The 14012-nt window shown below is 51.5% G+C and overlaps 3 long non-coding RNA genes and 1 other non-coding gene across 5 annotated transcripts; 2 read left to right on the top strand and 2 right to left on the bottom strand.

The window, feature by feature from the left end:
* The first annotated feature begins 1323 nt into the window (after positions 1-1323).
* Positions 1324-5615, top strand: LOC135284228 (uncharacterized). Its single transcript, XR_010349672.1, has 2 exons — positions 1324-1741; positions 5130-5615. It is a non-coding gene; the product is annotated as an uncharacterized LOC135284228 (long non-coding RNA).
* A 2214-nt stretch (positions 5616-7829) lies between these two features.
* On the top strand, positions 7830-11757 carry LOC135284247 (uncharacterized). The gene is made up of 2 exons (XR_010349687.1): positions 7830-9623; positions 10598-11757. It is a non-coding gene; the product is annotated as an uncharacterized LOC135284247 (long non-coding RNA).
* On the bottom strand, positions 11115-13708 carry LOC135284246 (uncharacterized). Of its 2 annotated transcripts, XR_010349685.1 has the most exons (4): positions 13444-13708; positions 12871-13094; positions 11790-12274; positions 11115-11408 (listed from the first exon to the last, which is right to left on the bottom strand). It is a non-coding gene; the product is annotated as an uncharacterized LOC135284246 (long non-coding RNA). The 2 variants fall into 2 exon arrangements; XR_010349686.1 differs by lacking the exon at positions 11115-11408 and having other exon boundaries at positions 11967-12274; positions 12876-13094; positions 13444-13692.
* On the bottom strand, positions 12417-12619 carry LOC135284477 (small nucleolar RNA SNORA74). The gene has a single exon (XR_010349857.1). It is a non-coding gene; the product is annotated as a small nucleolar RNA SNORA74 (small nucleolar RNA).
* Positions 13709-14012: the final 304 nt, after the last annotated feature.

Genomic DNA, 14012 nt, shown 5'->3' with positions numbered 1-14012 from the left:
TCCCCGTCCTCATTCTGACTCGGTTAAGAACACTCGCAGCTGCGAAAGTCCAGTTTGTTTTAATATTCCCCCCCCCCTCCTCCTCCTTCCCCGCCATCTGCCCCACTTTTACAGGATAGCTCACAGGGAGCCCGAAATGGCGGACACCGCGTGGCGCCTCCCGCCGGAATTCCTTCTTCTTCCCAAAAAACACTTCTTTCTCGTTACGACTCTTTCCCTTCTCCGGTTTCCCCTCCCGCTCCTCCTCCCTCCGCCCCTCCCCTCCCTCCTCCCGATTCCACGCCCCGCGGCACTTCCACTCCGGCGTCGGCTCCTCCCCCATACCACGTCTCCCAGGCGGGGACAAAGTCGTCAGCCGTCTCCGCCCCCATTCTTATCTCTCCCCCTCCTTCTTCCCCTCTCAGCTCCGGTTCCCACGCTCCGTCCGGAGCCGCGGCGGGGGGGGCTGAAGGCCAGATTCCAGAGCCGCCAGTCCTCTCGGCGGCACCGGTCACTTACCAGCCCGGGATGGGGGGGGGGGAACCAGCCCCAGTGGAGCCCGTTCCCACATCACTCAATAAAGGAGCTGTGCAAAGCCCAAAAAGACTTCTCCCGGGAGAGTGAATACTTCCGGGGAATTCTGAGAGCCACACTCTCTGACACCGTGGTCACCCCTGCAGATTTAAGGCGGCTGTTCTCCTGTCTTTTAAACCCCACAGAATTCCTGGTTTGGGAAAAACATTGGCAGAGAGAAATTGGTAAAATCTTGCCCTCGCTGCGGGAGAACCAAGTGACAGCCACAGATCTGCAGGGGGGTGTGTTAACAACCGACCACTTGTGTGGGACAGGGGCATGGCAGGATGGGCAGGCTCAAGCGTGGTATGTTCCAGTGGAGGCTTTAAAGGAGGGAGCCAAAGCAGCCGAGCGGGCTTTCTTCACCTTACGGTCTCTTGTTGCCCCCTTAACATCATATATGAAAATCATTCAAGAATCTAACGAGCCCTTTTTAAGCTTTGTTGAGCGCCTCCGCAGGGCGATCGAGACGCAGGTCCATGATGAGTCGATTAAGAGGGGAATCCTCACTGAGGTGGCAGCGACGAATGCAAATCCAGCTTGCAAGGCCGCTATCCTCAGCTTGCCGCTAGATCCTCCTCCCACGCTGGATCAGATGCTAGACGTCTGTGACCGCAAACTCGCTATCATCGCGGGGGAACCCGACCAGCAACCCAGGGCTCCAGCTCGAAGGGTAGCTGCCACCGACCTGGAGGAAGTCACCACAGCTGCTGCTGCTGCCCCGTCCCGACAGCCCAACACACCAAAGCTGCAACCCCAGACGGATGCACCGTGTCACCTGTGCAACCAATCCGGGCATTGGATGCCAGACTGTCCCCTGAGGCGGGAGTTTTACGAATTTAAAAAGAAACATCGGCCTCAGGGGACCCCACAACACCAACCAAAAAACTAAATTGCAAGCGCGCCTCCTCCCCGCGCCACGATAAAAATAGGGCAGGTGTCACCATTCCACCACGCGGGGAAAAGGGAAGGGAGGGGGACCTCCAGCAGGACCTGCCGGTTGCCACAGACTCTAAAACTTTACCAGACTTAACTTCTCACGAACCTATTTCTGATCTTTTTCAGGCGGTACCTCGGCCAGTCCTAACAACCACTTCCAGGACGACCCCCTTTCGGTTGCAGTTGACGGAGCCGCTCCATCTTATTGACTCAAATATCCAACTCGTCTCCGTCAGTCCGGAGTGCCCAGGTACCTGGCATCGGACCAAGGGTGGGTTCGTCACGGTTGGAGATTCTAAATCTACACCACAAGACATTCACATCATCCCGGGTCTCATATCATCAGACCCGAAGATATTCGAAATAGCCATGTATTGTGCCAGCCCTCCCACCTTTCTGCCTCGGGGTCAAATTGTGGCGCAAGCCATTCCTATCCCTGAGGAGCTCTGGGACTCCAAGCCACCCAAAACATCCACATCCTCACACCTCCCATCGGTGGCTTGGGCTCAGACCCTAGGCAAAGAAAAACCAAGAATCACCTGCAGCCTACAGAAAGGTGGGGACCAGAAGTTCGTTCATGGGCTTCTGGACACTGGAGCAGATGTCACGGTCATTCCCTCACGGGATTGGCCGTCGCATTGGGAGTTGCAGGACGCAGCAGAACGAATCCGAGGTGTAGGAGGGATCCAATTGGCGAAACAATCTAAGAGCATTGTGCAAATTATGGGGCCGGATGGACAATTAGCATCTGTACGTCCATTTGTTTTAGATTACACGGAGCCCCTGTGGGGGAGGGACCTGCTCGCCCAGTGGGGAGCCCGTATTGACTTACCAGCGGCTCCCCAGGTTTTTGGGGCAGCGGTCACTGAGGAGCGCCCTACCCAGAAACTGAATTGGCTGACTGACACACCTGTCTGGGTAGAACAGTGGCCGCTTTCTAAACAGAAATTAAAGGCGCTCGAGGAGCTCGTGGAGGAACAGCTGCAGCGAGGTCACCTGGTGGAGACCACGTCTCCGTGGAACTCCCCAGTGTTTGTCATAAAGAAACCTAATAAAGAGAAGTGGCGGCTCCTTCACGACCTTAGACAAATTAACAACGTCATTGAAGACATGGGTCCCCTCCAACCAGGGATGCCCTCCCCAACAATGCTCCCCCAAAATTGGAATTTAGCCGTAATTGACATCAAAGACTGCTTTTTCCAAATTCCCCTACACCCGGACGATGCGCCGCGTTTTGCTTTCTCGGTTCCTACCATTAACCGAGAGGCCCCTAGGAGGCGCTACCACTGGACAGTTTTGCCCCAAGGCCTGAAAAACAGTCCAGTAATTTGCCAGTGGTATGTCTCTTCCTTGCTCTCATCAGTCAGGGCAAAGGCAACCAACGCTACAATTTTCCATTACATGGATGACATTCTCGTATGTGCTCCAACTGATGACGAACTTGCTCACAGTCTTGACCTAACAATCAATGCATTGGTTGCTGCAGGGTTCGAGTTGCAGCAGGACAAAATTCAAAGAATGCCACCCTGGAAATATCTAGGTCTTACAATTAGCAAAACAACTATCACACCACAAAAAATTACAATTCGAAATTCCATTCGAACGCTTTCTGATGCCCAGCAGCTGTGTGGGTCTCTGAATTGGGTAAGGCCTTGGCTAGGCATTCCCACCGAAGACCTGGCCCCCCTTTTCAATTTATTGAAAGGGGGAGAGGAGCTTAGTTCTCCCAGGTCGCTCACCCAAGAGGCGCGAGCTGCGTTGGAAAAGATCCAAAAGTCCATCTCGGAGAGGCAAGCCCATCGTTACCAGCCGGGTCTGCCCTTCAAATTCATTATTCTTGGGAAATTGCCACACCTCCATGGAATGATCTTCCAGTGGGAGGACATCAAGAACACCAAAAAAGACCAAGGGGCTAGGGACCCTCTCTTGATTATAGAGTGGGTGTTCCTTAGTCACCAAAGGTCCAAAAGAATGACGAAGCCACAGGAGCTGGTGGCGGAACTGATCCGTAAGGCTCGCCTTCGGATCCGGGAGTTGGCAGGTGTGGATTTCACATGTATTCACATACCACTCAAATTAGATTCGGCCCACTTTACAAAAGCTATGTTGGAACACCTTCTCCAAGAGAATGAGGCCCTGCAGTTCGCTTTGGACAGCTACACTGGTCAGATTTCTATTCATCGGCCGGCTCACAAAATTTTTAATTCGGAAGTCCAGTTTAAATTATCTCTTCAGCAGGTTCAGAGTAGGACTCCTTTGAAGGCTCTGACTGTTTTCACTGATGCATCCGGCGCATCCCACAAGTCAGTCTTGACTTGGAGGGATCCGCAGACTCAGCAGTGGGAAGCTGACATCAAAGAGGTGGAAGGATCACCTCAAGTAGCTGAGTTAGATGCTGTTGTCAGAGCTTTCGAGAAGTTCCCTGGACCATTCAATCTAGTCACTGATTCCGCTTATGTAGCAGGAGTAGTTGCCCGTTCAGAACAAGCGATTCTGCAGGAGGTGTCCAACATAGCCCTCTATCAGTTGCTCACCAAATTAGTAAGATTAGTCTCTCACCGAGAACATCCGTTTTATGTGATGCATGTGCGGTCCCACACTAACCTGCCAGGGTTCGTTGCCGAGGGGAACAGGAGGGCGGACGCCCTCGCTGCCCCTGTGCAGGTGGCCCCGCTCCCAGACGTGTTCCGCCAGGCTAAGATCAGCCACCAGCTCTACCATCAGAATGCGCCGGGTCTGGTCAGGCAGTTCCAACTTAGCCGTGACCAGGCCAAGGCCATTGTGGCCACATGCCCCCACTGTCAGTCCTTCCAGCTTCCAACTGTTAACACGGGGGCTAACCCTCGAGGATTGGCGAGTTGCGAGGTGTGGCAGTCCGATGTTACACACGTCTCTGTGTTTGGAAAACTGAAGTTCGTTCACGTGTCAGTAGATACCTTTTCCGGCGCGGTTTTTGCCTCCGCCCACACAGGGGAGAAGGCAAATGACACCAAGAAACACCTACTTCTAGCCTTCTCCACGCTGGGCATTCCAAAAATATTAAAAACTGACAACGGCCCAGCATATAAGTCCAGGGAACTGCGCAACTTCCTGCAGCAATGGGGAATAGAACATAAGACCGGCATCCCCTATTCCCCAACAGGTCAAGCTGTAGTGGAGCGGACCCATCAGAGCCTCAAAAGGGTCCTCCAACAACAACGTGAGGCAATGAAGATGGAGTCCCCCCAGGTCCGCCTTGCCAGGGCCCTTTTTACAATCAATTTTTTAAACTGCTCTTTCGAAAATCTAAATCCACCCATTGTTCGGCACTTTAGGCAACACCAACAACTGCAGCCGAAAGAGAAGCCTCCAGTTCTCGTAAAGGACCCCGAGACCTGGAGGACGGAGGGACCTTTTGACCTTGTCACCTGGGGGAGGGGATACGCCTGCGTTTCCACTCCCTCGGGTCCAAAATGGGTCCCTTCAAAATGGGTCAAGCCATACACCGCCTCCAGTAAAGTTCCAACTAAGAAAGTGGCACAGGTCGAAGAGGCCTGCTGGAGGAGAAAAAAGAGGCCTTCTGAAGGAGGTTTAGACCTCCCGGAGCAGAACCATTCCTAATGTTTTACCTGTATGACTTTTTGTCTTGTTCTTTTCAGAAAGCCCGAGAATGTCCATCCCCATAACCCACATCGAGCTGATCATTTTCTGGAACTTTTTTGCCATCGCGAGCTCATGGATTGTCCCTCAACCCAAGCAAAACATTTGGAAGATGCTCGCTGGCGCCCTCGGCAGAGATCATTTGTGTCTCTCCGCCACCTCGGCAGCAGACCCCTTGTCGACCTGCCTTGTGGGGATCCCGCTTCCTCCAAAAGAGTTTCCCGAGCCCCTTTACTCCTTCCTTGAACCCCTTTCCCAAAATAAAGTTTTCAGTCCCTCTAGTCCCAATCCCAATCCAATCTGGAGGAGGCTAATGTCCAAATTGAATATATCTAAATCTGACCCCACCGAATTTAAATTGCTCGGCTCCGCGTCAGCAAATTTGTGTGTTCAATTTTTCCCTTCCCGCGACCGCTACGAAAAATCTTTTACACCAATTATAGAACAGAATCAAAACTACGCGGCAGGGAATTGGTGTTCTGTCACCTCTCATATTACCACCCCCATCTCATTTGACGATAAACCCAGATCCCTCCCTAACGGCGTATTTTTCATTTGCGGAAACCGAGCATGGGCAGGTATCCCCCCTCGCCTTCTAGGAGGCCCGTGTACATTTGGACGGCTGACGCTGTTTGCTCCCAACAATTCCCAAATTAAAGATTGGAAGGAGAAAATTGTCGCACACAATTCGGTCCGCGTAGCAAGAGACCTTAAAGATTTAGATGAACATTGCGACTCCAAAATTGTTCATTGGTCAAAGCCAGAAGGTGTCGCATGGACAGTGTTTCTCCCATGGGTGTCTATTGCAAAGTCTCTAGGTGAATTAGCTCACCTGGAGTGTTGGGTAGCCAGACAGGCCAATTTTACCTCAGCCGCTCTAAGCAACCTCCTAGCAGACGAGGAAATAACAAGGCAGGCGACTCTCCAAAACCGGGCAGCAATAGACTTCCTATTGCTGCTTCAGGATCACCGGTGTGAGGAGTTCGAAGGGCTCTGCTGCCTCAATTTATCATCCAAAGCCGGGGACGCCAGAAGATCTATTGACCAAATGAAGGGAATGATCAGCGACATTAAGGAGAAAACATCAGACTGGTTGGGAGACATCTTTACGGGATGGGGTCTCTCGGGCTGGGTAGTCTCTATTTTGAAAACTGTTGTTTTAGTCCTTTTCATTTTACTAGTCATTTCAATTGCAATTTCTGTCGTTTGGAGAATTCTTAGAAGGCTTATAGTTAAATCGATGTCTGCTTTAGAAGTGAATCGGGTGGTAGTCGAAGAACAGATTATGGACGAAAGTCAAGAAGAAGGTGCCGAAGAAGACGAGCAGTTAAAAGACCACCCTGGGTCAGATGAGTCCTCAGAAGATGGTGTTTAAGTTACCCCACTCCTCCTTTTTCTTTTTAAACAAAGAAGGGGGAAATGTAGGGGTGCATTAGTTTTAAGTTGGTTTATTCCTGTACCCCCCATTCTGTTTATGGTTCTGCCCGGGCTTTCTCTCTCTCCCTCTTCTGAATTGTCCCGTCAGCTACACTTTATCTTTCCTAAATTCCTCCCTAACTGCCTGTCTGTTATTCAGGGTCCTTGCCCACTCATCCAGAACATTCTGGCCTGGACATTGAATGATTGGTTTAGAGGTCAGGGTTCAACCCCTAATTTATTTACACTGGACATCTGAGCTGTTTGTTATGCGTTATTCCCTCCTCTCAAAATTTTAGATTGGTTAATGTATCCTGTTTATAAAGCATTGCCGAGCAAGCATTTTTGTCCGCGCCCGACGCTCCTTCAATAAACATCTCTCTTTTCCCTGTCCGCGCGGTCCTGTCTTTCTCCTGCGAGACGCAGACTGACTACTCTGCAGACAGCTCTGGGAATTCTCGCTCTCCTAAAGGCTTTTCGCCTTAAGCACTCTCCCCAGGAAATCTTTCCGCGGGAGAGTGCCCTTCCCGCTTCGGTACTGCCGGCGGCACTGCCTACAGCAGCCGGGGACCCAGAGGCCAGTCGTAGCCGCTGCAAGGGCTGGTGCGTGTGCCAGCACAATCCAGGCCCCCTGCGGGCAGCGTGTCCCTGAGCGGGGCCATCCAGCCCAGCCCCAGGCTGGCGTCAGGGCAGCCACTGTGTCTGTGGGCAGGGCATGGGGAGCATCTGCCCGTCTTACTTGTGGGGCTCCATCTTCATCCAAGGACCATGGGCTCCTCCTCATCCTCCTTGTCCACTTCCATCTCCTCGATATTGTCCTCCTCTTCGACTTCCATCTCCTCAAGTGGCTCTTCTGTGTCTACCTCCATCCTTTCTTCCCCATCCAGCACCATGTCCACTTCCATTTCCTCTATACCATCTCTGGCAGTCTGCAAGAGACAGCACAATCTCACAGTGGGCTTCCTGTCCCACACCATCCATTGCCACGTGGCTGCAGCCTGCTCAAGCAGGCTGCCCCCTCCCTGGAATGGCACAGTACCTCCACTGGCACAGCAGTGCTCATCCTGCTGGGGTTGGTGCTCCAGAGCAGGCGTCAGAAAAATCCCAGGCAGCAGCAGCAACAGCTCAGCGCTGACGGTCTGAGCGCAGAGTGAGCGCCAATTGAGCGCTGGCAGTAGGCAGAGTGTCTGCTCTGCTGGTTTCCAGGTGCTGGACATTCCACCTGGAACACTGTGGGAGCTGTGATGTCACAGAAGTGTCAGGGCCGCTCCACACTGGGAGATGAACATGGTAGAATGATGAAATCCTTGAATGGTTTGGCTTGGAAGGGACCCTAAAGATCATCTGGTTCCACGCTGAGCAACTTCCCAGCAGAGCAGGTTGCTGCGGCCCCTGTCCAAGCTGGCCTTGGATGCTCCTTGGCGTGGGGTATGCACAGCCTCTCTGCACTGGTCCCTGTGTCAGGGACAAGCACCCTGAGAGGAAAGAACTTCTTCCCATCATGGAATGGATTCCAGCTCTTGCAGTTTCATCTCATTCCCCCTTGTTCTGTCACTTCAGTTCCTGACAAAGAGTCCTCTCCCACTTCCCTGTGGGTCAGGCTGTTCCTGCAGGGTCACACATGAGGCTGAAGCTGCAGGCAGGAGAGAGAGAAGCCAAGCTGGCAGAGAGAGGAAATGGGGAAAGTGACATGAGAGATGAGAGAAGAAGGAAAATGTAGAGACATGCAAGGCATTGGGTTGGGTGGGCTGTGGGATTCATGCCTTTTATTTGAGGCCAGGTTCTCTGGTGCACTCAATGACTGTGTGATTGGGGCGTGTCCACAGTGAGCCCGTGTGAGCGAGCTGCACTGCCAGAGGCCGGAGCACACTTGCTTCATGTGCTGATGCATGAGGCCAGAGACGGGTCTTTGTGTGCAACTCCAAACACTGTGCATTGCGATGAAGAGGGTCCAGGGCCAGAGAGAAAATGAGGCTGGGGACTGAGGGTTTTATATGGGGGGGAGAAGGGGCGACGCCAGGACCGGCAGGGGAGAAGAGAGGGAAGAACATTCTCTGGAGAGTAGATATAAGGAAAAAATGGCAGTTGAAGTGGGTGATGGCAACAAAAGCTGCAGATTGCAAGAGGCTGCAAGTGGCCATGGGTGAGAGCCCTGCATTCAGAGGGGTTTCTCTGTTTCACCTTGGTCCCCTTTGCCCTAAGGTATTACAGTTGCAATGAGAGGCCCCTGGGCATCCACAACTGCCCCCTTTTTGTTTTCCAGAATGAAGGCTTCTGCCATGGACTTTTGCAAGCGTTGAGCAAAACTGGATAGAATAAGCAACACAATGAATACAAGAAACAAAGTCCACAAAACAGTCTTAAGTAAAGGTGAAAGCCGGCCTTTCATGCCCCAGTCTTTCAAAAGTCCAGTGAGCCAGTCGTTGTTGCCTTTCGTCTGGATCTTGTTTGTTTGATCTTTGAGCAGCTGGACGCTCTGGTATACTGAGTCCCTATGTGAGAAGAGGTTGACAAGCGTGGCCATGGGCAAGAAATTGTGGCTTGGCTGTGGAAGCAGCCAGCTGAAGGCACGTGGCATAGTGAGGAGCTTTGCTGCTTGTGGCTGCCTGCTGCAGCGGCAACAAAGGACAGCATGCTTTGACTTTAGCTAATTTAGTAGTTGGTGGAGGCTTGGGTGGCCTGAAAGTAAAAAGATAAGGAGATTGCAAAGTGAAACTTAAATTCTGGTCCCACTAAACTTTCTCTTCTGTAAGGCAAGGGTTTGAACTCAGCTTATTAGAAGAATCAAATATAAATGCTACAATATAGTTTTTCCAAATGTTAAGTGATATACCCCGCTTAGTGGTGTCTGAGCTATCTTGGTGTTGGCCTGTGTGGTCCACGCTGCTTAAGAGATCTTCTTCTGTCCTTCTTCTTCTTCTTTTACAGGCTGCTGCTGTCTCTCTTAGGCTTTCATTCTGTTTTTCTGATGGTGGCTCTGGTGTTTGCCTGGCCATTGGCAGAAGGGTTTGATGTTTTTTGCTGGGATCCATCTTGGGCCTGCTGCTTTAGAGACACAAGCGTATCCCCTCCCCCAGGTAATGAATGGGAAAGGGCACATAATTGGTTTCGATTCAGGGTCTTTGATCAACACAGGCGGCTTTTCTTTTAACTGGCCTGCAGTCACATGAAATGCAAAACACCTGATGACTGGGGGAGTTGGCTCCATAAATGAGGTGTTGAAAAAGTTGAGCACATCAAGGGCCTTGGCCAGTGTCTCAATGGGAGATAATATGTGGACTCCCTGTCTCTGTTGATCAAGGATCCTTTGGATGGACCAGTGGGCCCTCTGGACTATGGAGTGTCCTGTGGCAGAGTGTGGTATGGCTGTGACATGTTTTATATCCCACTGGTCAGAAAATGGTTGGAATCTGTGGGAGGTATAAGCAGGACCATGATCAGTTTTAATTTGCTGTGGAAGTGGGAAGGTGGAATAGGCTATAAAGGAAGGTTTTACAGCATCTTTTGATTTCTCACCAGCATGGGCAAAGGCGAAAACCGCACTGTTGTCGGCGTCGTTTCAGAGGGGGATGTATTTTCGTCTCCCAAAAGGGGCTTGGTGTGTGATGTGTGATTGCCCCATCTGGAGACTCTTTAGTCTCTCTGCAATTTTAAGCTGCCGCACTTCCCGGGTCTGTCTTTTTGACTTTATCTTCTGCAGTCTCAAAACCATTCCCCTGTACTGCAGCGATGACATCTTGTAGTGCATTGTCCAAAATAATTTCAGCTTCTGCACAAATGAATATATCGCACATGTAATGCAAATTGCAGCATGAGGATGTCTGTTCTGGATGGGCAAGAGAATTTGGGCTACAAACCATTGACAAATCGTTGGGCTATTCTGCGTTCCTTGAGGCAATATGGTCTATATGGATTTGTTTTTGTCTCCCTGCTGTGTGAAGATAGCTCACCATCCCATAATATGAAGCCTAAACTTACACACTAATGCAGAATAGAATCTGAAACATATAAAAGCTAAAACTTGAGGCATCACCTCTGCCTCTGTGCTTAGGTGGGACCCCACCTGCAGAGCTGGCCCGGCACAGGGAGGAGCTGCAGCTGCTGGAGCCAGGCCAGAGGAGGCTCCAGGATGAGCAGAGGGATGGAGCAGCTCTGCTGGCAGGAAAGCCTGGCACACCTGGGAATGTTCACCTGGAGAGAAACTTTGGGGTGATGTTACCTGAAGGAGCTGACGGGAAACAAGTAGAGACAATTTCCAGGGGATGGAGGGACAGGACACAGGGAATGGCTTCCCAGTGCCAGAGGGCAGGGATGGATGGGATATTGGCAAAAGCCCATATTCCCCATTTTTTACCACTTTTGGGAATACCTGGTCCAGCAGGAGAGCTCCCTGACACAAGTGAGCGTTCCTTGGCTGCCAGCAGGCAGGACCCCCCCACACCACACAGGCAGCAGGCACCCAGCCCTGGGAAAGAGGAAAATTGCTGGACACAACATAAATCCATGGAGAAACCCCTGATTAGTTTTGCAGGTGGGATTTGCTCCTACAGAAACAACAGAACTCAGGCTTCAACCAGGAAAAACTTTTATTCCCCAGTGATTAGTATTTTAACAAGTATTCCCATGTGCAGTACAAAAAAAGGGCATTCAAAGCTCTGGATATTCAGGTGGCAGAAGGGCTCATGGCTAAACTAACAGTGCCAGGGACATTTAAGGAGTCTGGATTATTTCACAAAGTCAGGGTTTCCTAGAAGACTGCAAGGAATCCAAAGGGATCCAAATCTCATTTTAGAAAGCAAATTACTCCTTTTGTTCCAGCTTTTGCATTTAAATACCATTTTTGTCTGAAGCCCTGTCTGTCCCTCCCTGTGGAGGATTTTGTGAACAGCTGGCTAGTTGACAAAGGTCACACTGATATAATACCATTAGTTAAGGAAGAAGGAGATAGGTATAGGAGCCAGCAGTCAGTGTCTAAATCAGGCAAGGGCGCTGTGCCCTTGGTGCAACATCAGGATGGGGGAGAGGATTGTTAGTTAGAAATATGAAGAAAAGATGTGGACAGCTGCAACATAGTAGTCACAAGAATGATAAGGTAGGCATAGTTAGCTGATAAGTAACTAACCAATAATGAGCTCGCCTTTTGCAATATGTACTAGCCTCATTAACACCAATATAAATGTATGTGCCTATCAATAAAGTTTTGAGATTTGCTGAGTGCTGCATTTCTTCTGCTGATACCACACCTCCCCACCAGTTCTGATGTATTTTACACATCCATCAGCCTTTTCCAACCTTCCTTTGTGGGCTCATTTCCCCCCAGGCCTAGGGATGAGAGCTGGTGCCTCACTACAGCCTCTCCAGTCTTCACTCAAATCCTGCTGCATCCAACAGCCTTGTAAGACAATGAAAAGCAAACTGAGCAAGCTTAAATATAAATACGTTTAATTGAAGTCATATAAAAATGTATTTCCAAAAAAGCAATGAGAGGAGATCAACAATAAACTCTACACATAATTCTTGCTATACTTTGCCCCAAATCACCTTTGATGTTTCCAATTCCTACATCCACATCCTGAAAACAAATTCTTCTCCAGCTGCCCCATTTAAACTGTGGGTTTCAGGTTTCCATCTTCTCAATACCTTTCAAACAAGGATCTTCAAAGCAGCATCGACAGCTTTACTTCTGACCACTCCTGCTGCTCCAGCAAGCCTCACACCAACAATTTACCTGTAATAAAAACCCAATAAAGACAGCTGAAAAGAGGACCCCTATTCAAACCTTAGCATTGACCAGTTAATTAACTGACATTCATTTTTATATAAAAGATGCACATTAAAATATCTGCAACAGAATTTTCCATTTTCCGTGTGTTGTCTGCATCCAATCTAGGCTGTAACTCCACGGGCAGGGGTTACTCCACTCTCGGGCATGCAGAGTGCTGCCAAAACCTGGCACCACTGAGCACCAGGACGGCCCCACCAGTGCCAGGAAAGCTCAGCAGCACCTTCCTCTCCCAGCAGCATAACACTGGCACAGGCACTGAGCAGCCACGGGCAGCTGACTACTGCTGGGAGAAAAAAACCACCAAAACGGGGGGGTTTACAGGGCAGAAAAAATGTGGAGGCACTTCTCTGATGATGCCTACTATCATCAAGGCTTCATCCAGCAAGAGGGATAAGCTAAACCTAACTGCTGGATAAACCAGCAATGTTATTGCCACCCTGAGGACCTGAGGCTAGCACAGGAGCCAGCAGAGGCCTTTTAGTTATTTCAAGACAGCAAAACATTTTTCCCCATTTCCCCTCACTGGCTCATGGTCACACCTCACCCGCGTGGCTCCAGAGCTCTCCCTGTCTCTCACGGGCAGGTTATTCCTTCTCATCTCCTCTCCACAGGTTCAAGTGCCCTCCTGGAGAGTCTCCTTGGCTGTCCCAGCACAGCACAGCACAGCTTGGGCGTTTCACACACGACAAGGTCGGGCCACCTCAGGGCTGCTGCCGGCCACCGACAGCTGCGGGTCACCGCGATCCCCCCATCGGCTGAAGGCCTAAAGAGAGGACAGCAGAAACATCGCAAATAATCCATTAGGTCCATCTGTATTCATAAAGTTCAAGAGCAGCGGCCTGGCTTATGGCAGAACACAAAAGCCGAGTGAAGGCTTTTGAGCTCAGCCTCTCACTCACCACCGAGTGAGAGGCTGAGGAATTAATGCTGAACAGCACAGCCGAGCAACACCCCCAGTCCCGGGCACCAGGCCCCAGTGGGCTGCAGCGCTTGCCGGCTACCAGGAACAGCTAAATAAGAAAAAGTGAGTATTTCAGGTGGCGCCTTCTTTCCCCTGAGCCCCGGTCTCCAGCCCCGCTGCCGCCGCCACCCGTGCCCCGTTCCCCCCTCACCTCATGGCGGCGGCGGCCCCTCATGGCGAGGGAGCCCGGCCCGCCTGAGCCGCTCCTTGCCCCCACGGCGGCGAGCTGAGGGAGCCCGGCCCGCCTGAGCCGCTCCTTGCCCCCACGGCGGCGAGCTGATGGAGCCCGGCCCGCCCGAGCCGCTCCTTGCCCCCATGGCGGCGAGCTAAGGGAGAAGCCCGACCCGCCTGAGCCGCTCCGGAGCCTCACGGCGGCGGCGGCACAAAAGGAGCCGGCCCCCCCGCGCTGCCGAGGTGATTCCACAGGCACCGCCCCGCTCGCCTCGGCCGCTCCCCCCGGGGCGTGGAAAAACCCTCGATAATCCGTCACAGAGCGGCATGGGCTGGGCGGGATTTTAAGGATCGTCTTGTCTCACTCCCTGCCATGGGCAGGGACATTTTCCCCTATCCCAGGTTGCTCTAATCCGTCCAGCCTGGCCTTGGACACTTCCAGCATCCCTGACAGAGCCAGAGTAGGAAACACAGGATCTGTAGAGCTGGAAGGGCTGAACTCAAGCACCAGCTCATGGAAAGCAGAGGGCTGGTGAGCTGCCTCTGCTT

Source organism: Passer domesticus, chromosome 20 (genome assembly GCF_036417665.1).
Source record: "Passer domesticus isolate bPasDom1 chromosome 20, bPasDom1.hap1, whole genome shotgun sequence".
Classification (NCBI taxonomy): Eukaryota; Metazoa; Chordata; class Aves; order Passeriformes; family Passeridae; genus Passer; species Passer domesticus.
This window is presented reverse-complemented; position numbering and strand designations above follow the sequence as displayed.